We start from the raw sequence: 14,576 nt of genomic DNA, 5'->3' as shown, positions 1-14,576 counted from the left end.
GTTAGCACTACCTTGAAGTTTTACACAGTAGCCCTGGGTGCTGTGTCAAATTCTAAAGAGGAAAGTGTTTCACATCTCACTGTACAAATTGAGGCAAATGCTAATATGATATTATGTTCACATGTTTATTTTTATGCAACTAATATTTAATCTGTTTCAATTAAAATCAACCACGTGTTATTTGCCTGCAGATTGCACATATTTGAAAGCTGATGGCCATTATATGGAAAAACATTTGAAAACACATGGGTTTTATACAGTGCTGAGTCAAGTGTAATATAAACTGAGGATGGTCCCTGCTGTGTACTTACAAATGCTTCTGCTATGGATAAGGCTGCTAATGCCAATGTAGGAGGGGGGAAAACAAGGACACAGAGTGAAGATATGCATTTCTTGAGCTTATGTTTTTCTTTCTAAGGGAACTTTTAATATAATATGCCTCCAAAAACTAATACAGATTCCAAGTTTCCTTATAAAGTCTTTCCACAAAAAAAGAAATGGTCACTTTCCCTGAGAATATCTGGGTTCTTTCAATTGAAAAATGTCATTTAGCTGTGTTTGTCCAAAGCACTTGATTTAGTCAGTGCTTCCATATATAAAACTACCTGGCATTTGCTTACTGCTATGAGATGCAAGACTTAGAAATTCCAAACCCTGCTGCGAAAACAGAGCTCTATTTTTATTTACTCTTAGGCAAGAAGCAGGGGTAACCCCTTTCAAAGGACACTTTGTCGACATGCTATCATATTTCTCTGATTCTCCTGCTTGTATTGTAGGATAGTAACTTCTAAATCAACTGATTCAATAGAGTTGGGAGGAGTTTCAAAGGATTCTTATTTGTAAGCTTCCCAGATGATTGAAGTTGATAATCAGCTAATTTGGAAAACCTTTGTTTTACCTCAAAGATACTCCATGATGAGTAAACCACTGATTTTTAAATATATAGTCTAATATAGATATATATTGCCTTATATAGATATATATTAGATATATATTGCCTAATATATATATGTAGTCTAATATACATATTGCCTGCATATATATATGTATATATATAATATATAGAGGATGAGCCAACTTGAGACATGTTTATAATTTTATATCCATCTCCCAAAGCACTATGCATCCTATAAAACCTCATTTTTATGAGGTTCCGTGAAACTCAACCAGTGTGCTCGTCCAGTTGTGATACTACAGGTAAGAGTCTGCCTCCCCCTTTTCTCCTAGTCCTTTATTTTCCAGAAGCCCTTTCATTGTTTTGCTTTTTCTCTTGGTGTTTTTCTTTCTAAATTGAGTTTATCCCTCCACTACAGTTGTCTCCTCATATCCAAAGCACTCCTGTTTTAACTCCTCTAGTGAATTCAATAGTGGGCCCTCTAAAAGATATATCCATATGCTAATCACCAGAACCTGTGAATGCCACCTGAGTTGGAAAAGGGCCTTTAAAGACACAATTTAGTTAAAGATCTTGAGATGAGATCCTCCTGGATCACATTAAGTCCAATGACAAGTGTTCTTATAAGAGACCCAGAGAAGGCCATTTAAAGGCAATGGCAGAGATTGGAATGGCGTTTTCAGGAGCCAAGGAATACTTGGAGACACCAGAAGCTGGAAGAGCAAACAGAGAGATTTCCTCTGGATCTTTTGAAGGGAGTGTGGCCCGTTTGTTTTAGACTTGTGGTCTCCAGAAATAGGAAAGATTAAGTCTCCATTGTTTTAAGCCAGCAGGTCTGTGGTAATTTGTCATGGCAGCCATAGGAAGCTGGGATAGTCCCTTTTATTCTTTTCCTATCTAGCCCAAAACTCACCTACCTAACACACACACACACACACACTCATACACACACATACACATACACATTCGAACACACCTTTTTCTGTCTCATTCCTCTTTCTTCTTGGTCTTCTCTTCTGACAGTTGCATGCCATGAAACATAACAGCCTAAGTCATAAGCTATGGAGTAGAAGTCATAATACATCTCTATGGAGAACACAGAAGTCACAAATTAATTTGGGTTCCTTAAGGGTAGGGACTGAATGTTCTCATCTTGGGATTGCTCACACCTAAGATAAATGCGGGCACATGATTGTTGTTTTATAAATATTTTTATTAGTAACTTCTTACATTAGATAAATTCAATTCCAGTATTTCCAACCTCTAAAGTATGTGAAAATTCTTTAAACTCAAATTCCACTTAGATATATTTTCATCTATTTCCTTACTCTCTTCAAATTTAACCCTGGTCCTCAAATACCAGTATTCAGATGAGAAAATAAAAAAAAAATAATAATAAATAATGATAACAGAGTGTCATATCAAAACTAATATTTTATTTGCATTTTAGGACAAATAAACTTGGGAAGTTTCATCTGGGAACTTAACTACTACATATATTATTGGCATTAAAATATACTCTTCAGTCCAATAAATGTATCTCAAAGTAATTCTTAGAACACAATAGATTTATGAGCCCGAGGCTATTCTTAGTTTTGGTAAGCCCAGCACTAGGTTTGCATGTTGGAGATGTTTATCTCTTGCTATTTCTTTATGACAAACTCAGAAGGCAGATTTTACTCAAGGAAGCTATTGTGATGGGTGTATAGTAGGGCTATGCATACCCCCTGCAAGGGATTTTGTGGTAGGGAAGAGGGATTGGGCTCGACTCCGAACATAACAAGGGAAAATGGGAATTCATAACCAAGTAGCAGGATCACGATGGATAGAAAATTACTAAAAGGAAACACTGGGGATAAAGGGAGATTCTGGCTAAACTCACCTAATGGATTCTTGACAAAGTCAGGTTGGGGTGACCAGATATCACTGGGGAATGCTGAGGGTAAGAGACCTGATTATCAGATCCCCAGGTTAATTGGATATCAAGGTTGGGGACTGCCTAAGTTGACTTAGGAGGATTCTTGCTAACATTGGACAATGCAGAGATGAACATGGAAGACCAAAAATCAAGGCTTAGTTGAGAAGAGAGTTCAGAAGAGCCAGAATAGAGGCTGGACAAAGGGAGAATCTTAATCAGGACCGATAATATTAAAAAAGAATCTTCTAAGGATGCCTGGGTAGCTCAGTGGGTTGAACATCCGATTCTTGGTTTCAGCTCAGGTCATGATCTCAGGGTCATGGGATCAAGCTATGCATCAGGCTCCCTGCAGAGCTCCCTAGAGGTCTGCTTGAGATTCTCTCTCTCCCTCTTCCTCTTCCTCTTCCTCTTCCTCTTCCCTTTCCTCTTCCTCTTCCCCTCTCTACTCTTCTCTCTCTCTCTCTCTCTCAAAATAGATAGATCCTTGATAAAGAGAGAGTAAGAATCTTCAAATAATAACATCATTACCATCAGCTTCTTATTGGTGATTTTATACTGAAAAAACTTACGCCCTATCTTTCTTCTAATCCAAGACAGTGCTATTCCTTTCCTTTATGAAAAGTATTAATATATATTCTTTATTTCCTTTTTCTTTAGCCTTCACTTTATGATTGCCTCATTTTCTCTCATGACTTCTTATGTTTTCTATTACAAGGCAATAAGTACTTAGCTTTTCCTCGTTAGTCTTCTTTAACTCTTTGCTTCTCATTAACTTTACTATCTAGATTACCCACTTTCCTATGGCCTTTGTTTCTGTGCATTATTTTGATTTCTAGACCACAGTATTTGCCTTTCTCTTCAAAGCCTCACACTGTTTAACTTTCCCTTCATGTTGTTTCGTTGGCTGAAATCCTAAAATTCAGTGCTAAAACTTCCTGCTGCTCATCTCCCTTTGGTCTTAATGTCTACAGAAGACTTTTTTGTCTTGCATTTACTAAGAAAGTTTCTTACTAGAGTTCTCTAGCCTGTGGCTTTGTGTACACTCTGACTACACAGTATGCTGCAAGCATTAAAACCCCATTTGTTGGCAATCTCCAGATGAGGGAGAGCTGGGATGTTGGGATGTTGGGAACACCCAGGAGACAATAATTTCCTAGGTTGGAACAGGGATGGGTTCCTGATCAAGTTATAGGTACTGGACTAAACTGATTTTCCTTATCTAGAATATAGTTGATAATAATACCCTTACAAAGATCCTGCATGGGATGCATTTTAAAAAAGAAGTGACTGTGAAAAATATTCAGAGAAAAGAATCAATATATTCATTATTGTGAGGGTTGATACCAAAGAGAATTTAGAGAAGAAATTAGGCAATGAATAGAAGTGCAACATGCTGAGTGTTATTGAGGTTATTCTTTAATTTTCATTTACTTTTCATGTTGTGTGCCCTTTCTTGTGGCTAACACAGTGAAATTCACTAAAGAAATGGACTTGCTTTTGGTCATTCTGCTGATTCCCATCCATCCATTCATTCAACAACATTATTACTTTTGATGTGCTCTGTGCTTGAAATACCATGATGAGAAACATACAGATGGAAGCAAAGGTAATTATTGGTTCTGCTCTCATAGATTTAAAATAGAACATCAAATAACTACCAAAATAATATAAATTTTCAAGTGTGGTCAGTGTTCCCAAATGAAATGTAAATAGTGCTATACAGACCTATACTGGGGAGAGTTGACATATTTGGAAAGATCAGAAAAGGTTCAGCTGAGATGCCATGAGCGGCAGAGGGGACTGTTGGACTGTCAGACAAAGGTGAAGTAAGCAGCTGCCAGGTGGTCAGAAGACCCACTAAGGCTGCCATGACTGAATTTTCAACACAAAAATATAATTCTGGCTGCAATATTGTGTTGGTCAATTTTGTCTGTCACCTTGGCTGGGACACAGTGCCTAGGTATGTGGTCAAATATTCTGGATGTTTCTATGAGGGTGGTTTTCTCTGTTTGTTTGTTTGTTTGTTTTTTGTTTTTTTAATGAGGGTGTTTTTGGATGAGATTAACAGTTAAATCAATAGACTTTGAGTAGAGCAGATTGTTCTCCATAAGATTAGAGGGCCTCATCTAATCAGTTGAAGGCCTGACTAGAACAAAACACTGACCTCTGCCACACAGGAAGAAACTCTGACAGCACACAATCTTCAGACTTGAACTGAAGCTTTGGCTCCTCTTTAGGTCGGCAAAAAATCAAGCAGATTTTGGTCTCATGAATCCATTCCTCTAATCCCTGGGTGGCTCAGCAGTTTAGAGCCTGCCTTTGGCCCAGGGCGCAATCCTGGAGTCCTGGGATCAAGTCCCGTGTCGGGCTTCCGCCATGGAGCCTGCTTCTCCCTCCTCCTGTGTCTCTGCCTCTCTTTCTCTCTCTATGTCTATCATAAATAAGTAAATAAATCTTAAAAAAAAAAAAGAGAGAGAATGATATTTACTGTGGGCTTTTCATAGGTGGCTTTAAAAAAATTTACATTTTTTTCAGAGTTACAGATTACACATAAATTAGAGAATCATTACAAATTTCTGCTAATTTTACAGAAAGTTTTGAATTTCTTTTTTAATTTCTTCTATCTTTCCTTTCTTCCTTCCATCCTTCCTTCTTTCCCCTTCCTTCCTCTATCTATATCTGTATTTATATCTATATCTATTTATATGTACATACATGCATGTATCCATCCTAGTGGCTCTTTTTATCTAATGCAAATGCATATCTAGACATTTGTTGGTGGCACCAAGGGCTGGCTATTATAGTATTCCAGGTGTGAGTTCTTAGTAGCTTGTTTTAGAGTAGTTGAAGAGAGGTTGAGAGAAGTTGAGAGAGGTAGATTGAAAATCCAACTAAGAAGCCAAATGTAAAAAAGAAGAAGAAAGAAGAAGAAGAAGAAGAAGAAGAAGAAGAAGAAGAAGAAGCAGCCAAATGTAGAGGGCATGGCAATATATCACATACTGGAGATATGGAAAGAGGCAAAAGAGACTCCCACAGACCAGATCTGCACATCTAAATGCATGGAGGTGCTGTTCACTGAATGATGTCACCCAGAAGACCAGTTTGGAAACAAAAATGTATGATTATAGGTTTAGAGATACTGAGTTTGAGATGCTCTCCATAAATCCAAAGAAGCTACGTTGTGGTTGAACATAAAGACCTAAGTTATAGATGAGAGTTACAGATTACACATAAATTAGAGAATCATCTTATAAGCGGCAGTTGAAGAAGAGGACATGGAAAAAAAAAACATAATAGAGAGAAGAGGAAGGCTAGGACTAAGCCTCAGAAAACTGCAACATTTAATGTTAGGATGTGAAACTACAAACACTGAAATTGTAAATAAACCTTAGGGTTTCAAATTATTCAATCTTAATACAGGATATAGGACTGATTTGCATGGGCATCTTTGCAAAGTACCATTGCTACAAGGAAGGATTGATATAACTTCTGGTTTGGATCTCCTTGCTTCATTATTCAAAGGAAAAGTTCATTGCTTGATTTTTAAAAAAATTTCTCATGAATCAGAAAATCAGGACAAAATGTGTAATTATCGTAACAGTACCTGTTTCAGGTCCTTATTTCTCTCTTTAAATAAAAGTTGTCTTTGAGTAGTGTTTCCTGCACATAATGTATAAGCAGTTTAGAAAGTTCTTCAACTTTATCAAGAAACCACCTCTCTGCTAATTTTACAGAATGTTTTGAGGGTTATTCCTGTGGTTTCTTTGATCAGTTCTGCAGGAACAAAAGCATAAGTATTCAACATCCAGTTGAAGACATTAATTCATAAAGTTTACTAAGTTCTCCAGGTATATAAATCCTATGAGCTTGTAAGTGTCTTGATTATTATCAGATTTATTAAGTATTATTGGACTTATTAGAATTTTATATTGTATAAATCATACACCTATGTTATCTGCTCTAATAACAATACTGATTATTTACTTGTTGTTTTTTTTTAACAATTATTAACAAACTGGAATGTTCCGAGTACTGCATGAGACACTGGCATACAATTATAATTAAGATACACTTGCTGTGCCATAAATGAGTTCACAGTCTGGTGGATATATATAGTGACATGTTTAACACAATATGCTACAATCTATAATAAAGACGGCTTATTATAAGAACCAAGAAGAGGAGATAAACAGTTCCACCTGAAATGGGATGGAAGCAAAAGAACAAAACAAAACAAAACAAAACAAAAAACAAAAAACTGGGAAAGAGGCAGGAGTCAGGGAAGTTTTAAAGGATTAGAAAGTATTAACCAGGCCAAGAGGGAATGATAGCAAATGCGTTCCAGGCAGAAGAAACAGCATGACGGCAAGCCTCTGATCACATTTCCTCAACCAAAACCCCATTTGCGTTACATGGCTAATTCGCCAAATTCCTTGTAAAACAAGCCAGTCTTGTCGGCATTGAAAATCAGCCCTTCTACATAATCCTTTTCCTATTGGACACGGATAGTAGGTATATTCTAACTTCTTTCACGACTGTGAGCTACAGAAGCTGTCTCACCTCTAAGTTTAGCATTTTTCATGCCATATTGCCTTTTGAAACATTTGAGCCCACCAACACAACTAGAAAAGACTTTACCATGCTCCTGGTCCTGGTTAACATGACCATAAAGTTCTTTGGCTTTCAGCCTAATGACAGCATCCCACACTGCACTTTTTTGATCAGTTGAAACCACAAATTTAAGCACGTTTCCATCTTTTCTGTAGCTTCATCACACACGATAGATGTTATTTCAGCACTTTCTGGAGAGGGCTCAGATACAGATTGGTGAATTTTTTCTTCCTTTTCCTGGATGGGCCATATTGTTAGTTCATTAACACTGAACTTACTTTAAGAACTCACTCTAAGTCATGCCTGAATAAAGCTTACCCAACACACGTAGTTTCCCCCACAAGGCACATTATAGCCTTCTTGTATTTAGGAACACTAGACGGCACTTTGGCACTATGTTTAGGAGCCATTTAAAATAGAAAATCACTAATAATAACTATAATAAAAACGGGAGGGAGGCACTAAATACACTGCAAAATAAAATCGTGTCTACAGTAGAAGACACGAGAAGGTGGAGCCTTGCTTGTTCGACCTCAGCTGGGAACATGAATGATCAAATGAACTCAAAATGTGACCACTCTGCACATACGTGCAAATGATCTGAAAGCCTTCAGATATCAAGTTTGGGGTAATAAATAAAATTTAGTTGCCAGAAATATTCACGCATATGGAATCTGTGAATAATGAGGATTAGCTGTATTTGTTACTTTACTAAATAAAATAGTATGCAGTTTTTGAACCAAGATTAGACTGATAACCATTGGAAGTGCTGTAGAAAATAGATAAGGCCTAATGTAAGTCTGTTCATCAAATTCTAGAACTCATATTTAATAAATAGAGAAAAAATTCTGATACTAAATTATATTTATTCAATTAAGCTAATATTTATTAGTTACCAGGCAATTTAAAATAACATGATACTTTTTGTTGTTTAATAAATTAAATGCATTGACTAGAGTATACTTTCCTAGCAGAAGCATTGTTGCAATTCACTAAATGTGGAAAAAGCATCCAATCTCCTAACAAGTATTCACTGACATTTGACAGCAACAAAATATATGTATATTAAAGTAAGCTACTATGATAAACATGTTACGTGTATATTGTGAGAAACTGAATTGGTGGCTGTGCATCCGATCCCAACGTCTGATGACTGAGAAATGCAGACGACTTACCAATGAAATTTGTTTTTAAATATTGCTTACAAAGTAAGATTGAGGAAAAGTAGTTCTGGTCCAAAACACAGAGAATATAAAATGAAAGCAAATGTGCAGGACTACAGTGGAATTAAGTAGAATGGCTGAAACCAAACCGATATATATGTACTTAGTTGTCAATTATAAAAACGTAACAGTGGACAATAAAATTGTGCCTCCAACCTGTGTAAGTCTTCATATAAAATGTCAGATTTCTGGAGAAACTAGGGAGAAATTAGTGCTCCTTGATCTGAAAAAAAGAGCACCACTGATTTCTGAGCTTTGATGAGCAAATTAACTTATTGTAACAGAACATGATGTCTAACTTGTCTAATCACTTATCAGATGAATGCCTCATTTCACCTTCTAAAATACACAACAATAGAAGTTAATAAAGTATCTTTTCTGTCAATTATAAGAAACACTGGCATCATTCAGATGCCATTGATTGTGAAATAAAGGACCTTTCCACTTCCTACTGGTAGCAGGACTGAACCTATATTTTCCAAGATAGATTCTTTAGCATCAGGGATTTTGACAGCTCTGGAGGGAAAGAAAAAAAAAAATTTATTCTCGATAGAAAGTACAACCACAGGTATTGATGCAGTTAGAGCTTGAAAGCATATTCTTAAGCATTGAAAATGACTCAGTAGGGAAATGGTGTAGGTTTAAGTTTTGATAATGCCACCATAAAGAATAGAACAAGAAACTTAAATTATATGCACTTCAGTAAAGTAACAATGTACATTTACTTTGCTGCTGTTGACAGGTGAAGCCATATATGACCCTCAGTTGACATGTACAACTCCCACAACATTGGCTAAATTATAGTTTACCTGTTGGAAATTGTGCTTCTAGCCATGGTTAGCAACAGTCATTTTGTGAGATATTATATGACACAGAGATAAGATATCCACTTCTCTGTAAGTCATTTTTCAAGAAATTATCACATTTTTATTCCCTTTGCCTCTCTTTCTTACTGTAAGCTCCATGTTCATCTCTTTGCCTTGTATAATTTTCACTCCATACTCATCCAAGCCATTCTCAAGGAAACCAGAAAGCAATAAAAAGTAAGTAGTGCCTTCCTACAGTTTTGACAGCAGAAAGAACAGTGTGAAACTGCATTTTTGCCCAAGAATCTTGGGAAATGATACTTATCCTTTCACACTGAATGTGGTCATTATAACCCAAATGATAGAGTGGTCACTACTGGTTGTTTACAATGAAAATGCCTGTGAATCATTAACATTTGATTGAAACCCGATAGTCCCTCAGGGACTTTGAACCCCTGTGAATGTAACAAGTGAAGATGCTAGTCTCTAGAATTCTTCCATCTCCCTTTCTAGAGTCATATAACCACAGGGATGCTCTGAGACCACAGTAGCAGCCATGCAACTAGAGGATCTCCCAGGAGAAGGCAAGGAAGAGACCACATTCTTTTGGCAGCCGTGAGAGTCAGCAAGGAGGAGGTGGTAAGCGAACTTGCTCCTCTAGGCCAAGATCAAGCATGGGATTCACAAATCTCTGGAAAAATCCAAACATCAAAAGCAATGAAATCTCCATAGGAAGGATTACTTGTGCTTCTGGAAGGACCAACCCTGATCTTTCTAGCAATTTCAGGGTAGGCTACACTAGCATCAGTCTCTGTGCCCCTGGTTGGGAAAGAGCTGTGATTTACACAAAGGAAATCAGGCAACATCAGGTTCTGCATCACTCCTCAGCAGAAAGTAATATTCTCCCGTTTGTTGTCAGCTGAGCCACAAGGACTGAAATTTTGATGCCTTCCTTCCAAAATTCAGCTGCTACTTTATAGACCCTTATGAATGCTAGTGGAATATGGAAAGAAGAAAACAAAGTAATGTACCACTTTAGAAGACTGACAGAAGATCAAGTGTTGATCTGGAAGAGTTGGCAGTAACTGAAATGGAATTGATGCAAAGTCAGAAAAAAAAAAAAAAACAACTTTAAAAAATTGCTAATACACATGGACAAGCAATTAGAGCATAGGATGCATTTTGGGACACATATTGTACAATTTTTAAATGTAAATGTAAAATGTCAATAGAGAAACTGGAAATGAGAAGGATCACTGCCAAGGACAGATCTATTGATCTTGAAGATCAAATAGAAAATGAAATTTCACAACACAGGGCAAGAATAAAAAGGATGGAATCCTAAGGGAAAAGCTAAAGATAAGACTGACAGATATCTGGAGATCTAAAACTAGAGAAAATAAGAATGCCAGGTAAATAAAAAAAAGGAAATAGAACAAAAAATTAATAATTAGACAATTGATAGAAGAAAAACTTCTGAGCTGAATGGTTTGATTCTCCATATGGAAGAGATTCACAAATTTATAGGCAGGATTAATAAAAAATTATAAAATCCATGGTAAAAAGAGAAAACCTGACCAGGTTGAAGAAAAGAGGGAAGGGGACTGTGTGCATTACGGGAATCAGATTAGCACTAGACTTTTCATCTGAAACACTGGGAGGCCATAAAATGATGGCTGAAGACTACTGCGTAAAACACTATAATTCCATAATCTTGTATATAGCCAGGTCACAAACTAATAGAATTAATAAAATAATTTGGTATAATGGCTAGATACAAAAATCAATATAATATATTAATAGTTTGTTGGGCAGCCCAGGTGGCTCAGCATTTAGCGCCACCTTCACGCCCAGGCATGATCCTGGAGTCCTGGGATCAAATCCCACGTCAGGCTCCCTGCATAGAGCTTGCCTCTTTCGGTCTGTGTCTCTGTCTCTCTCTCTCTCTGTGTCTCTTATGAATAAATAAATAAAATATTTTTAAAAAATAGTTTAAGAATAGCTGCAAACTGTTAAAATGGAAAATAACCCATTTGCTATTATGATGAAACCATAAAATAATATTAGAGCAAAGTATTTGAGAGACTACAAAATGCATTGAAGAGCATGAGATAGACCATGAGTAAATGAAAGATCATGTTGTATTCCTGCATAGTAAAACCTAATATCTTGAAAATGTAAGTTCTTACATATGTTTTAATCATTTGTGTTTTTCAAGAAATATTATTTTTCACTATTCTGTGTATTGAGAATGCAGTGATGATAGCAATAGGATATAGACAAACAAAACAAAACAAAATAAACAAACAAAATACATTATATGTTAAACAGTAATAAAATGCCATGGGGAAAAAAATAAAGCAGGAAAAGCAAATAGAAACTGTTACAGAGATAGAAGAGTCTCACAAAATGATCAAAAGAGGCTTCAGTGAGAAGGTGATATCTGAATGCAGACCTAAAGGAGGTAAGAGAGCAAGCCATGTGGCATCTGGGTAGAGAACATTCCAGGCAGAGGGAAAAGTACAATGTCTGTGAATTGACAGTTGCGCAAGAAGGCTATTATAGTGGTGGAGTGAAAAAGGGTAGAGTACTGGGTGAGTTCAGTGAGGAAGGACTGGATCATATCACTGTATTTGGGGTTTTACTCAGAATAAAATGAGAAGTCACTGGAGGGCTGTAGGCAGAAGAGTGACATGATCTGACTAACTTTTAACAGGATAATTGTCCTTGCTCTATCAAGCGTACTAAAGGGGGCAAGGATAGAAGAAGGAAGAACAGCCATGAGGCTATTATAGCTGTCCAGGTCAAAAATAGAGGTGACATGGGCCAGATTGTAGCCATAGAACTTGTAAGAAGTGATTATATCCCAGACATGTTTGAAAGCTAAAGTGCTGATACTGGATCTTTGGTATAAGGGACAGAGGGAAGCTGAGGACGGCGTCAAAGGGATTTGGCCTGAGTTCACAAAGGATGTCACATTGACTGAGAATGGAGAGACTGCACAGAGCCTTGATATCCAGACCAGTTACGTGTGAAATGCTTATTTCAATTTCCAAGTGGAAATGTAGGTAGTTATATGTGAGTCTGGAGCTTGGGGGAAAATGTCAATCATATTAACATATATTCCAATTTTTATTCTTTAATATATCAATTTAATTTAATTTTCAAGTTGATTTAAAAGAAAAAAATATAGGGAAAATACGAGAATAATATAATAAGAAAGAACTACATAGATATATTTGTCTTTTTTTTATACTTTTTTTTTTTTTAATATTTTTTTTTAATTTTTTTATTTATTTATGATAGTCACAGAGAGAGAGAGAGGCAGAGACACAGGCAGAGGGAGAAGCAGGCTCCATGCACTGGGAGCCCGACGTGGGAATCGATCCCGGGTCTCCAGGATCGCGCCCTGGGCCAAAGGCAGGCGCCAAACCGCTGCGCCACCCAGGGATCCCTATTTGTCTTACCAAATAGTAAAACTTACTATAAATTCACCATAATAAAAAGAGTATGGTATTGTGAGAGGAATAAAATTATGTCTATATAAAAGAACATCCAGAAGTAAAATCTGTGCACAGAAGGACACAAGATATGACAAAATAAGATGGTCTTTTCATTAAAAAATGCAGTCTTGTGTAAATGTTGGCATGTCGGAGAAGACCATTTTTCATATGATATGCAAGATATAATTATATTCAATATATACATGTAAACATTACAACAATCAACACACAAATATCAAGCTTAGTGATGTTTCCCATTCCAAATGCGATGCAAATTGATCACTAACTAGAAACAGGTTTAGAAAAATCAAGCAATTTGTCCAAATTAACATAGCTATTAAGTGGTGAGCTAGGATTTGAAATGTGTCATGTGCCAAAGCAAATCCTTTTACCCCTGTGCTAGATGATGTGTCTGGTCTTTCTTGAAACAGCTGTATTTATAAAGTGCTATTAATGATTTTACAAAAGAAAAGGATTCAAAGCAGATAAATAAGCTGCTTACAACTGGGAAGACTTAAGATGAGGCCCTACTCAAAATTTTGACTCCAAGTCTTTATAGTAAATTCCAGCTGCCTTTCTAAAAGGCTGGATGCAGTGATGTCCTATGAGCTGTACTGGACCACCACAGGAGGCTCTGGAACCAAAGGAAGGAATGGCCAAATGTCCTGAAGGGAGCAGGGAGGTTCTCAGGAGAGACTTGAGAAAAGTGCTACTAGTGTTGGGTCTAAATTTGAGATCTCAGCGGGCAATGAGGGAGAGTCCCGGTCCCTAAATCCAACTCCAATTTTCATGATTTTCGCAACTGACCTCTCCTAATGCCTGAGATTCCATGAAGTGTTTGGTTCACCACTTAGTCCACGTCTTTTCAAATCAACCTTAACACTGTCCATTCTGTAGACTTCCAGTTTCCCCACAGGAAGCCCACCAATTTCATACTGGTTTGCAAAAGGAATTCGGTCTCTGCTTTAGTGTCTAACAGTTCTCCCTCCACATGGAGAGGAATAGTGCTGGGAAAGCTGTAGTGCAGTGAGAAGAATCAGAAGCAGCGTGAGAATGGGAGATCACTGCCCCTAAGAATCTCATTTATGACATCGTAGCAAAGGTTGCTGTATGTTAAAACCTAATTTCTATCTCTAGAGATTGATATCCCTCCTTCAGGCAGAAGTGTCTTTGGCAATTCCCCAAATAACATTCCAAAGATTTCACAGCCTCTCTTTCAAAAAATAGAGAGGGGAGCCTGGGTGGCTCAGTTAAGCATCTGACTCTTGATTTCAGTGCAGGACCTGAACTCAGAGTCATGATCTCTGGGTCATGAGATCAAGCCCCACGTAGGGCTCTGCTCTGTGTAAGGAGCCTACTTAATAGTCTGCCTCCCCCTCTCCCTCTATCCTTGGCTGACCTCTACCCTGTTTGCATACACTTTCTCTCTTGAAAGAAAGAAAGAGAAAGAAAGAAAGAAAGAAAGAAAGAAAGAAAGAAAGAAAGAAAGAAAGAAAGAAAGAAAAAGAAAATATATATAGAGAAAATTCTTCCTAATATAGATTATATGGTCAACATAACAAACTGTTCTGGGAACAGTCCATAGTTAGGCATCATTTAATAAATCCCCAAATAGGTAGG

The sequence above is a fragment of the Canis lupus genome, chromosome 8 (genome assembly GCF_048164855.1).
Source record: "Canis lupus baileyi chromosome 8, mCanLup2.hap1, whole genome shotgun sequence".
Classification (NCBI taxonomy): domain Eukaryota; kingdom Metazoa; phylum Chordata; class Mammalia; order Carnivora; family Canidae; genus Canis; species Canis lupus.
This window is presented reverse-complemented; position numbering follows the sequence as displayed.